Source organism: Sus scrofa, chromosome 13 (assembly GCF_000003025.6).
Source record: "Sus scrofa isolate TJ Tabasco breed Duroc chromosome 13, Sscrofa11.1, whole genome shotgun sequence".
Lineage (NCBI taxonomy): Eukaryota > Metazoa > Chordata > Mammalia > Artiodactyla > Suidae > Sus > Sus scrofa.
The window spans coordinates 30,310,646-30,322,908 of record NC_010455.5 but is presented as its reverse complement, the minus strand read 5'-3'; the positions used below and the strand labels follow the sequence as shown (position 1 = coordinate 30,322,908).

Below are 12,263 nucleotides of genomic sequence, written 5' to 3'. Positions count from 1 at the left end.
GAACAGTTGCTGCTTATTGGAATCTAAGCATTTTACATGTGTTCAGACTGATTTAATTGTTTGTGTTTGTTTTGTCTTTTTGCTATTTCTTTGGGCCGCTCCCACGGCATATGGAGGTTCCCAGGCTAGGGGTCAAATCGGAGCTGTAGCCACCGGCCTACGCCAGAGCCACAGCAACGCAGGATCCGAGCCGCGTCTGCACCACAGTTCACGGCAACGCCGGATCGTTAACCCACTGAGCAAGGGCAGGGACCGAACCCGCAACCTCATGGTTCCTAGTCGGATTCGTTAACCACTGCGCCACAACGGGAACTCCTGATTTAATTGTTTTGAAAACCAGAGAGGTCAGCTTCCTTGGTTGTTGCATCTTGGGACCTAACTCTTATGTCCAGTTTCCCTGAGGTTAAGTTAATTTTCCTGGCCACGAAGCAGCTTCTGCCGTGTGTCAGAACCAGAATTCAAATAGAGGGAATCTGAAGCAGCCCTTTCCACTTTAATCACGTTGTGAGCTTCTATTACTAATGCTTAATTCATGAGGAGCATGATCATTAGTGCAAGCGGTTGCGAAGACAGAGCTCTATCTTCATGAATCACCCTTCCCTGTGTCCCTGACAGGCTGAGGTAGCTGAGCAGTGGGCTGGAACCCAGAGTCCTGTGGCTGCCTGCTTGGTCACTTATCAGCGTGACCTCGGGCAAATATTCTCCCTTCTTTTTTGTCTTTTCTAAGGCCACACCTGCAGCATATGGAGGTTCTGAGGCTAGGGGTCTTATTGGAGCTTTAGGCACCTGCCTACACCACAGCTCATGGCAACACCAGATCCTTTACCCACTGAGCAAGGCCAGGGATTGAATCGGCAACCTCATGGTTTCTAGTCGGATTCGTTAACCACTGAGCCACAACAGGAACTCCCGAATATTCTCCCCTCTTAAGGAAGTTTTCTTTATTTGTAAAATAGACCCAGCCCCTATTTTTCAAGAATGTCATGAGGTTTGGCCCAGCATGGAATCTATGTACTGGGAATTATCCCTTCTGGATGATCCCTAAACTTCATTTATTCTTTTGCTTTTTTTTTCTTTTTAGGGCCACACCTGCAGCATATTGGAGGTTCCTAAGCTAGGTGTCTAATTGGAGCTACAGCTGCTGGCCTACACCACAGCCACAGCAATGCGGGATCCGAGCTGCGTCTGAAACCTACGCCACAGCTCACGGCAATGCCAGATCCTTAACACACTGAGCAAAGCCGGGGATTGAACCTGTGTCCCCATGATTCCTAGTCAGGTTTGTTAACCACTGAACCACGAAGGGAACTCCTAAACTTCATTTAGTTTTTTTTTTTTTTTTAATTTTGAATTTACCATGGGGAGCAACACAAAGTAAGGTTGAGCTTTGGCTAGATAGAGCTAAATGGAGCTCGTGGACAAAAAAAAAAAAAAAAAATTGCCTACCATTTCACTATTTTAAATAAGCAATGAATGTGGCCCATTGTCAAGCCATCAGTCACTGCAGCCATACACTTCCCATCAACGGTGCATCCTGAGGGGAATTCAGGATAGAGAAAAACAGGGTACTGGCCCTAGATATTAAAATGCATATCAGGAGTTCCCGTCGTGGCGCAGTGGTTAACGAATCCAACTAGGAACCATGAGGTTGCGGGTTGGGTCCCTGCCCTTGCTCAGTGGGTTAACGATCCGGCGTTGCCGTGAGCTGTGGTGTAAGTTGCAGACGCGGCTCGGATCCTGCGTTGCTGTGGCTCTGGCGTAGGCCGGTGGCTACAGCTCCGATTTGACTCCTAGCCTGGGAACCTCCATATGCCGCGGGAGCCGCCCAAAGAAATAGCAAAAAGACAAAAAAAAAAAGAAAAGAAAAATGGGTATCATGTGTTGTTTTTTTTTTTTCTTTTTAGGGCCACACCTATGGTACATGGAAGTTCCCAGGCTAGGGGTTGAATCCGAGCTGCAGTTGTCGGCCTATGCCACAGCCACAGCAATGCAGGATCTGAGCTGTGTTTGAGACCTCCACAGCAGCTCGCAGCAACCCTGGATCCTTAACCCACTAAGTGACGCCAGGGATCAAACCTGTATCTCCATAGATACTAGTCGGGTTCACAACCCACTGAGCCACAAGAGGAACTTCTCACGCACATGTTCTTGCTAATTCCCAGTAATGTGGTTAAAACTCTGGTGCTGTGCTCAGGTCTGTCCACCTCGCCCCGCCCCGCTCGCCGACCCTGCCCCGCCCCTCTCCCTCGGGTCAACTGGCCGATGTCCACCTGGGGGCGAGCGAGAGCCGCCGGCGAGGACTGGACTACGCATGCGCGCGCCGCTGGGCGCACGTGCGAAGAGCGGCGGGGGCGGGAGGGGAAAGGTAGGAGGTGAGAGGTGAAGGGGCGGAGAGCTGCGCGGGCACTGGGCCTCTGGGAGAGAGAGGGCGGGCGCCACGCACCGGACCGCGCGGGCTGGGAGCGCGCACGCCGTGTCCCGCCCCCGTCCTCGCCGTCGCCGCTGCAGCCGCCCGGGAGCTGTTTCCGCCACAGGTACCGCTGCGCGCGTCCACACGGCTTCTGTCCGCGGGCCGGGGCTCGGGCCTTTGGCGCGCGGCTCCAGGAGTTCCGGGATAGGGGCCGCCTGGGGCACCGGCGAGCGGGCGTGGGCGCTGTCCAGCAGCCATGCGGGCCAGGCCGGGAGACCGCAGCCTGGAGAGGGTGCCGAGTTACCGCGTCCCCACCCCCACCCCGACCGCGCCCCCCGTCGGGGCCAGCCGCGCGCCCACAGACCTCACCCTGGAACCCCAGACCGCTGTTCGAGAGGAGGTCGCGCCGTTGTGCCCCCTGGCCCCGCGGTCCCCCGGGAAGCTGCGGGTTCTAGAACCTCCTTTAATGTCTGGTTTTCCCAGAGTTCGAGGACGCTGTCCGCTCTTGTTTTTTCCTGCAAGATCTAATCAAGAGGCAACGCACAGCTTCTTTGCTGGGTTTTGCTTGGCTTCTAGTTTTCTGTATTGCTTATACCTAAACATTGCTCAGTGATGTTGCCTGTGTTTAGGTGGTTTTATTTCTTCAGTATGTCATCCAGGCTTGTAACGTCAGGATAAAATTAGTTGCAGGGAGCCCTGGATCCAGACTGTTTAAACTGCAGGTCGTTGTACAGGCGAAAATGCTCTTGGCCGAGGGGAGCAGAGAATCCCTTCCTGGCAAGAGTTTTCTGTTTTGTGCCACCTACTCCCCCACCCGTGGTGACAGAGCTGTGGGACTAAACTCCTTCTGGGGATTTTGTAATAATTTTTGTGAAGAGGACATGGAAAAGATTTCATTAATGATGCTAACTTTGGATTTCTCACCACATGTTTGTGGAGTTTGGTTGTGCGGTGTCCTTATTGGTGTGCTGCCGTTTCAGAGTATTGTGCTAAAAATGGAAGCTTTTATAAGGTAGTCAAGGTCAAGGGTGTCTATTTGGCTGTATGTTTTAGGTGTTACTGAATAATGCCTAATTGACCACTTGTTGTAGTAGTAGTACTAGTACTAGTACTACTAGTAGTATTGACCCCACTCACTTCATGTGAAAGTTCCCAGGCCAAGGATGGAACCTCTGCTCTGGTTGTGACCTGCACCACAGCTGTGAGAATGCTGGATCCTTAGCCCACTGTGCCACTCAGGAACTCCACACCTGTATCTTTTCTTTTCTTTTTTTAAATTTTTTTGTCTTTTTAGGGCCGTACCCTTGGTATATGGCAATTCCCAGGCCAGGGGTGGAATCAGAGCTACATCTGTCTGCCTAGGCCACAGCCACAGCAACACAGGATCTGCGACCTACACCACAGCTCACAGCATCACTGGATCCTTAATCCACTGAGCAAGGCCAGGGATGTAATGCATGTCCCCATGGAAACTAGTTGGGGTCGTTACCACTGAGCCACGACGGGAACTCCCCACCTGTATGTTGATAGAGTTTAAGTTGTAGGTATTTTATACATTTGCAGCATCCCCCCGGGCACATGATGTAAAAAACACAAGATATATATGAATTTATCTCTACATTCAATTTTTTGGTCATTTATTGAAATGCAAAAGATTATTTCTCACTTATTGTGAATTAGTCTGGTGTTTGAGAGCTTTCTGTTTTCTTTTTGCTGTTGTGGCAAAAACAACACCTCTCCATTGTTCTCCATGTGCTTTATAATCACTGGTTTTGGGGCCTCCTCTGCCATCATCTGGATTAGTTCACTGTTGAGAGGTGGGTATAAAAAAATCTCCTAGTTAATGACTAGAAAATGGAGGCATAAAGATTGTGAGTTGCTTAAGGTGATCTATGAACAAGTAAACTGTCCAGTTGGGAAATGAGCTGTACCTGTGAGTTTTGGTACACATTTCATTTATTAGCATTTGGTGATAGACTGCAGGGATGCTTACTTTGAATGTGTCCCAAGGACCCTGGCCTGACACTTAGGTTTATGTGATCTTTGTTAACCCTCACCATTGGTGGCCATTTGCTGGCCACCAGTGTTAGTTTTACTGGATTTGACAGGTACTTCCATGTACAGTTTGTGTCACCACTCCCATCGAACAGATGAGACTGCTCCCCTGCATAGAGAAACTGAGTTGCCATGGTCACCCAGGTTGTCTTTGGGGGTCAGACTTTCAAGCCAGGTCTGCGGGACTCTACCACCTAGCTACTTCTGCTGTTACTTGCTTCCTTCCTGAGTTGGATAAAGTCCAGGTGACTTTTGCCACCTGAAGGAATAATTCTGGGTAAAATATTTATTGAGCACTTGTGTTGTCTAGATTTCATGCTAGGTGCTCTAATAAGTTTATCTCACTTAATCATCATAATAGCCAGGGGAGATGACACTGTTATCATCAGTGCTTTTACTGATTAGTTCTGGAGATGTTATCTGACCAGCCCTGGGTCACGTAGTGAGTTAGAGGCAGAGGCCAGGTACAAACCCAGGTTTGTCTAACAATAGACTCCGTGTTTTATGCTGTTCTTGCACCTGCTGGTCCGCAGTCTTCTCCATTGTCTTCCACGTTAAAGGTAGCAGAAGAGGGTGTTGGGGTGAAGGGAGGAACTCAGTGTCACAGACTTGAGAAAGAGATAATGAAACTCAGCAGGAAGGAGACATTAATTTGACTATTGGGTGTTCCCATTGTGGCTTAGTGGGTTAAAAATCCAACTAGTATCCATGAGGATGCAGGTTTGATCCCTGGCGGGTTAAGGATCTCACCCACAATCTGTGGTATAGGTCTCAAATGCAGCTCGGATCCTGCATTGCTGTGGCTCTGGTGTAGGCCAGCAGCTGTAGCTCCAGTTTGACCCTTAGCCTGGGAACTTGCTGATGCCGAGAGTACGGCCTTAAATTTTTTTTATAAAAAAGTCAAAGAAAAATTTCGCTGTTGTCTTTGACATTGTCCACTTGACTGGTCAGGGGTACTACCTGAAAATGCTTGTGGGGTTGCTGGGTTATGCAGCTTTGCAGGAGAGTCCAAAGAGGGGGTATGCCTAAGCATCAGGGTGCACGTGGGTCTCAGGAGAAAAAAGAGAACAAAAAACAGTCTGTTTATTTTTATTTTATTCTTTATTTTTAGGACCACACTCGTGGCATATTAAAGTTTCCAGGCTAGGGGTCAAATCCGAGCTGCTGCTGCCGGCTTACGCCACAGCAACGCCAGATCTGAGCCGCATCTGTGACCTATACCACAGCTTGTGGCAACATCAGATCCTTAACCCACTGAGTGAGGCCAGGGATCTAACCTGCATCCTCATGGATTCTAGTTGGGTTCTTAACTCACTGAGCCACAGTAGGAACTCTCAGTCTTTGTTTTTAATTTATCATTATTGAAATTTTGTTATGGGAGTTCCCATTGTGGCTCAGTAGTAACAAACCCGATTAGTATCCATGGGGATGTGGATTCGATCCCTGACCTTGCTCAGTGGGTTAAGGATCGGGCAGTGCCACAAACTGTTGACATAGGTCACAGAAGCAGATCAGAATCTGCATTGCTGTGCTTGTGGCATAGGCTGGCAGGGGCAGCTCCGATTTGACCCCTAGCCTGGGAACCTCCATATGCCAAAGGTGCAGACCTAAATACAAAACAAAACAAAGCAAATTTAGTATGTATTTTTCTTTTTTTTTCTTTCTTTTTTTTTTTAGGGCCTCACCCACAGGCTAGGGGTCTAATTGGAGCTACAACTGCTGGCCTATGCCACAGCCACAGCAACGCCAGATGCGAGCCATGTCTGCAGCCCGTACCACAGCTCATGGCAACGCCAGATCCTTAACCCACTGAGTGAGGCCAGGGATTGAACCTGCAACCTCATGGTTCCCAGTCGGATTTGTTTCCACTGTGCCATGATGTGAACTCCTATTATGTATTTTATAATGTACACTTCATATTAGCATGGTAATGCTATAAATATAAATGTATTTATTTAATATAATACACATACACTTATAATATAATATAAATATTTATATTTAAATATGCGTACATTGAGGACATATGCTTGAATTTTCATTGTTTGGGGTTCATAATCAAAAACATTAAGAATGACTGGGTTATTTGATATTTAGCATTTTCTCTTTTTTCTTTTTTTGCTGCTTCATGGCATATGGAGTTTCAGGGACAGGGATCAAATCCTAGCCACAGTTGCAACCTATACCACAGCTGCAGCAACACAGCATGTGGAGGCTCCTAGGCTAGAGGTTGAATTGGAGCTACAGCCAACAGCCTACGCTGCAGCTACAGCAACTTCGGATCCTTAATCTACTGAGCAAGGCCTGGGATCGAACCCACATTCTCATGGATACTAGTCGGGTTCAGTAAGCAAGGAGCCACGACAGGAAGTCTACAACGCCAGATCCTATAACCTGCTATGCAGGTCCAGGGATTAACCCTGCATCCTGGCGCTGCAGAGATGTTCTGATCCTGTAGTGCCACAGCAGAAACTCCAACATTTAGTATTTTCTGAATATATATAAGGTGTGCTAACCCTTTGTTTCTGAGTTGGAGGTCTAGTGAAGTTCATTGTAACTCTCCATGATCAGAGAAAGGTTATTTTGTGTTAACAACCAGTCGTAGATTACTTTAAAAATTGGAGTCTGAGTGTGAAAGAGAATCTGGTATTTCAGTAGTCTTTGTCTCAAATGTATTACCTGCCTTAAGTTTGAAGCTATAGTGACTGATATAGCTGTTTAGAAGTTAGTTTTTTTGTTCCACTTCTGTTTTTAATATGTTAATTCAGTCTGAAGTGAGAAAGACTAATCAGTTTATGCAAACATGGCAGTTGTAGTAGTCGTATTTGTGCAATTCCCCAACCTTAGAGTATTTTGAAATCACTTAAACATTGAAATTCCAAATACGTTGATTCCTTATCACAGACTAGATTGTAGAGTTCATTCCACTGCAATGGTTAGTACATTATCTCAAAATGAGTAATTCCAGAATTCTACCAAATTAAAAAATATCTCCTGTTATATAGCTCAGGGACTATACCTAGTCAATTGTGATGGAACGTGATGGAGGATAATGTGAGAAAAGGAATGTATATATATGTATAACTGGGTCCCTTTGCAGTACAGCAGAAATTGACAGAACATTGTAAATCAACTATAATACATTTTTTTTTCTTTCTTTTTTAGGGCCACACCCATGTCATATGGAGGTTCCCGGGCTAGGGGTCAGATCGGAGCTGTAGCTGCTGGTCTATGCCATAGCGACAGCAATGCAGGATCCAAGCTGTGTCTGCCACCTACACTATGGCTCACAGCAATGCCAGATCCTTAACCCACTGGGTGAGACCAGGGATTGAACCTGCAACCTCATGGTTACTAGTCAGATTTGTTTCTGCTGTACCACAACGGGAACTCCCTATAATAAAATTTTTTTTTAATTAAAAAATATCTTTGTCATCTTCTAGCTTATCATTTCACAATTGAATAGATTAATGTTTACTCTTGAGTTTATGTTAAAATAACAAAATGGGGAAGTTCCTATCGTGGCACAGCAGAAACAAACCTGACTAGGAAGCGTGAGGTTTTGGGTTTGACCTCTGGCCTTGCTCAGTGGGTTAAGGATCTGGCATTGCTGTGAGCTGTGGCGTAGATCACAGATGCAGCTTGGATCCCGAATTGCTATAGCTGTGGTGTAGGCCAGCAGCCATGGCTCCGATTCAACCCCTAGCCTGGGAACCTCCATTTGTTGTGGGTGCAGCCCTAAAAAGACAAAAAAGCTAAAAAAAAAACAAAAAAAAAACAAAATGGGGTTTGAAGAAGAAATACACTTTCCTAACCATATAAGCTATTTTTATCCATGTGAGACATCATTACATAACAGTGGTTCTCAAACTTAATTGTGAATCAGAATAACCTGGAGGGATTGTTTTAACCCCATTCCAGAATCTCTAGGTCAGAGGTAGGCCTTTGAATTTGAATTTCAAACAAGTTACCAGGTGCTACCACTGTTGGCCTAGGGAACCACCCTTTGGGAGCCCTGCTCTAAAACCAGAGTGTGATGCTTACATGTTTCACCCTGAATCTCATCAGATTGGCAAGAATAGTTTTCCAAATATAGCTGCTCTCCACCTTAATTTTTGACTATACCATGGTGTCCAAGATATCACACATTCAGTAATGATGCTAGACAGCGGCATTGAGCTGCAGCTCCCAGACAGGCAATCACGAAGGTAAACACTGATACACTTACAGCCATTCTGTACCCAGATGGTCATTCTGTTTTTCACTTTTAGTATGGTATTTAATAAATCAGGAGTTCCCATTGTTAAGAACCCGACATATATCTGTGAAAGATGTGGGTTCAATCCCTGGCCTTGCTCAATGGGTTAAGTATGCCTAGTTGCCACAAGCTGTGGTGTAGGCCTGCAGCTGCAGCACCAATTCCATCCCAGCCTGGGAACCTGCATTTGCTGCAGGCCATGTACCACAGGTGTGACCATAAAAAATAAATAAATTGTATAAGATAGTGCTTTATTATAAAATGGGCTCTGTGTTAGATGATTTTGCCCATCTGTAGCTAATGGAAGTTCTGAGCACATATAAGGTAGACTCGGCTAAGCTATGATGCTCAGGTTAATTGTATTAAATACATTTTGACCTACGATATTTTCAGTTTAGGATGGGTTTATCAGAACATAACCCCATTGTAAATTGAGGAAGAGATACGTACATAACTGCTTTTTTTAAAAATCAATTTTCTTCTTATTTTTAGATGATATAATTAAGATTGTATTCTCAATTATAGTTCTAATTCTCTTTTTCCTGCAGTTTCTATGTTTCTTGAGGGATTAGAGGTTTTTTTAAAAATTCAGGTCATCCATGTTGAATAAAAATCAATAGGTGTGCACTTGCACATGTGTTCGTGCACACACACACGGTTTAAATCATGTATAATCCCAGTAGTAACCATTAGTAGGCTTCTCAAGGTTCTTTCTCTCATTTTTTTATTTAAATTTTTATTAAAGTATAGTCGATCTACAATGTTGTGCCAATTTCTGCTGTACAGCAAAATGACTCAGTATATATATATATTCATATATTCATTCTTTTTTTATATTCTTTTCCACTAAGGTCTGTCCCAGGAGATTGGATACAATTCCCTCTACTATACAGTAGGAACTTATTGTCTATCCATTCTTTTCTTTTTTTTTGTCTTCTTGCCATTTCTTGGGCCGCTCCGGTGGCATATGGAGGTTCCCAGGCTAGGGGTCTAATTGGAGCTATAGCGGCCGGCCTATGCCAGAGCCACAGCAACTCGGGATCCGAGCCGCATCTGCAACCTACACCACAGCTCACAGCAACACCGGATCCTTAACCCACTGAGCAAGGCCAGGGATTGAACCTGCAACCTCATGGTTCCTAGTCAGGATCGTTAACCACTGAGCCACGATGGGAAGTCCCTGTCTATCCATTCTAAATATAAGAGTTTGCATCTACTAACCCCAAACCCCCAGCCCTTCCTCCCTCCCCCTTGGCAGTCACAGGTCTGTTCTCTATGTCTGTAATTCTGTTTTTGTTTTGTAGATAGGTTCATTGGGAGCACTGTGTCATATTTTAGCTTCCACATGTAAGTGATATCCTTTTTTTTTTTTTTCAGGGCTGCACTCGGCATATGGAGGTTCCCAGGCTAGGGGTCAAATTGACTACAGCTGCCAGCCTACACCATAACCACAGGAACGCGTGATCCGAGCTGCATCTGCTACCTACCTACACCACAGCTCATGGCAATGCCAGATTACCAGATCCTTGACCTACTGAGCGAGGCCAGGGATTGGACCTGCATCCTCATGGATGCTAGTCAGATTAGTTTCTGCTGAGCCACGAAGGGAACTCCTTTTTCAAAGGGAGCTCCTGTTAATAGTATCTTTTGATGCCTACAATTTAAAATTTTTTATGAAGTCTAATCTGTTTATTTTTTCTTTAGTTTCCTGTGCCTTTGGTGTGCCAAGAAATCACTGTCAAGTCCAGTGTTTTGAAGCTTTTGCCCTGTGTTTTTGAAGAGTGTTTGTAATTTTAGGTCTTAAGTTTAGGTCTTTGATCCTTATATAATCATTGCTGCTAAATTTTGTAAAGGAGTAAATTCTGAAAATGCTTTTTTGCACATTACAAACGACCTCTTTATTAATGTTTATTATAAAATTCAAATATACACAAAAGAGAGCTCAGCGGTCCTTGTGTATCTATCAGTTATGTCTGTTATTTACTCAGTTTGAAGGTACTTGTTTCATTTGTATCATCCACTCTTCTCATTGTTATATTTTTCTTTTAAAATTACCTGGTGGTATTTTCATTGAGTTAAAATATATATAACATAAAATTTGCCACTTGATCTGTTTTTTTTTTTTTCTTTTTAGGGCCACACCCGTGGCATATGGAGGATCTCAGGCTAGGGGTCCAATTAGAGCTATAGCTGCCAGCATATGCCACAGCCACAGCCACATAGGATCTGAGCCATGTCTGCAACTTACACCACAGCTCTGGGCAACACTGGATCCTTAACCTACTGAGCCAGGTCAGGGATCGAATCTGCAACCACATGGTTCCTAGTCAGGTTCGTTTTTGCTGTGCCGTGATGGAAACTCCCACTTGATCTATTTTTATTTATTTATTTATTTAGTCTTTTTTTTTTGCCGTTTCTAGGGCCACTCTCGCGGCACATGGAGGTTCCCAGGCTAGGGGTCGAATCGGGGCTGTAACTGCTGGCCTGCACCAGAGTACAGCAATCGCAGGATCCAAGCCGAGTCTGCAACCTACACCACAGCTCTGGGCAACACTGGATCCTTAACCCATTGAGCAAGGGCAGGGATGGAACCTGCAACCTGGTTCCCAGTCGGATTCGTTAACCACTGCGCCACAACGGGAACTCCAACTTGATCTATTTTTAAATACAGCATTCAGAGACATTAGATTTATTCATAGTGTTGTGCAACCATCACCATTGTCTATTTCCAGCACCTTTTCATCATTCCAAGCAAAAATTCTGTACCCACTAGACAACTCTCTATTCTCTTCTCCCTCCAGGCCCTGGCAACCATCATTCTTTCTTTCTCTATGAGTTTACCCATTCTAGGTCTCTGGTATGAGTGAAATCGTACTGTATTTGTCCTTTTGTGTCTGGGGTATTTAACTTTACGTAATGTTTTCACTATTCATCGTTATTGTACCATGTATCAGAATTTCATTCCTATTTTAGGCTAAATAATTTTCTACAATTAGAACATTTTATTTATCTCTTCATCTGTCAACGAATATTTAGGCAATTTCCACCTGTTGTTGTGAATAATGCTTTTTTTAGAAATTTATAATTGTGGGTGTACAGATGCCTGTTTGAGTCCATGTTTTCAGTTCTTTGGATATATACCTAGGAGAGGAGTTACATAAATAACATATGTAATTGTATGTTTAATTTTTTGAGGCCTGCCAAACTGTCTTCCATAGGGGCTGTACCATTTTCACATCCTTACCAACACTTGTTTTTTTGTTTCACTTTTTTTTTTTTTTTCTCTTCTAACGGCCACCTCTGCAGCACATGGAAGTTCCCAGGCTAGGAGTCAGATCAGAGCGGCAGCTGCTGTCCTACCCCACTGCCACAGCAATGCAGGGTCCGAGCTGCATCTGCAACCTATACCACAGCTTGCAGCAACGCTGGATCCTTAACCCACTGAGCGAGGCCAGGGATCGAACCCTAATTGTTGGAGAGAGACTATGTTGTGTTCTTAACCGCTGAGCCACAACAGGAACTCTTGTTTCTTTCTTTCTT

At 44.9% G+C, this 12,263-nt stretch overlaps 1 protein-coding gene across 4 annotated transcripts in view; it reads left to right on the top strand.

The window, feature by feature from the left end:
* The window catches only part of SCAP (SREBF chaperone), a 67,364-nt gene continuing 57,384 nt past the window's right edge, over positions 2,284–12,263 (top strand). For 2 of the 4 annotated variants that reach the window (XM_021068615.1, XM_005669480.3), the window contains exon 1: positions 2,366–2,534. The gene's annotated coding sequence lies outside the window, so the exon portion shown is untranslated. Of the gene's footprint in view, positions 2,535–12,263 lie in introns of all 4 variants that reach the window. The other 2 variants (XM_005669481.3, XM_021068614.1) reach the window with 2 other exon arrangements.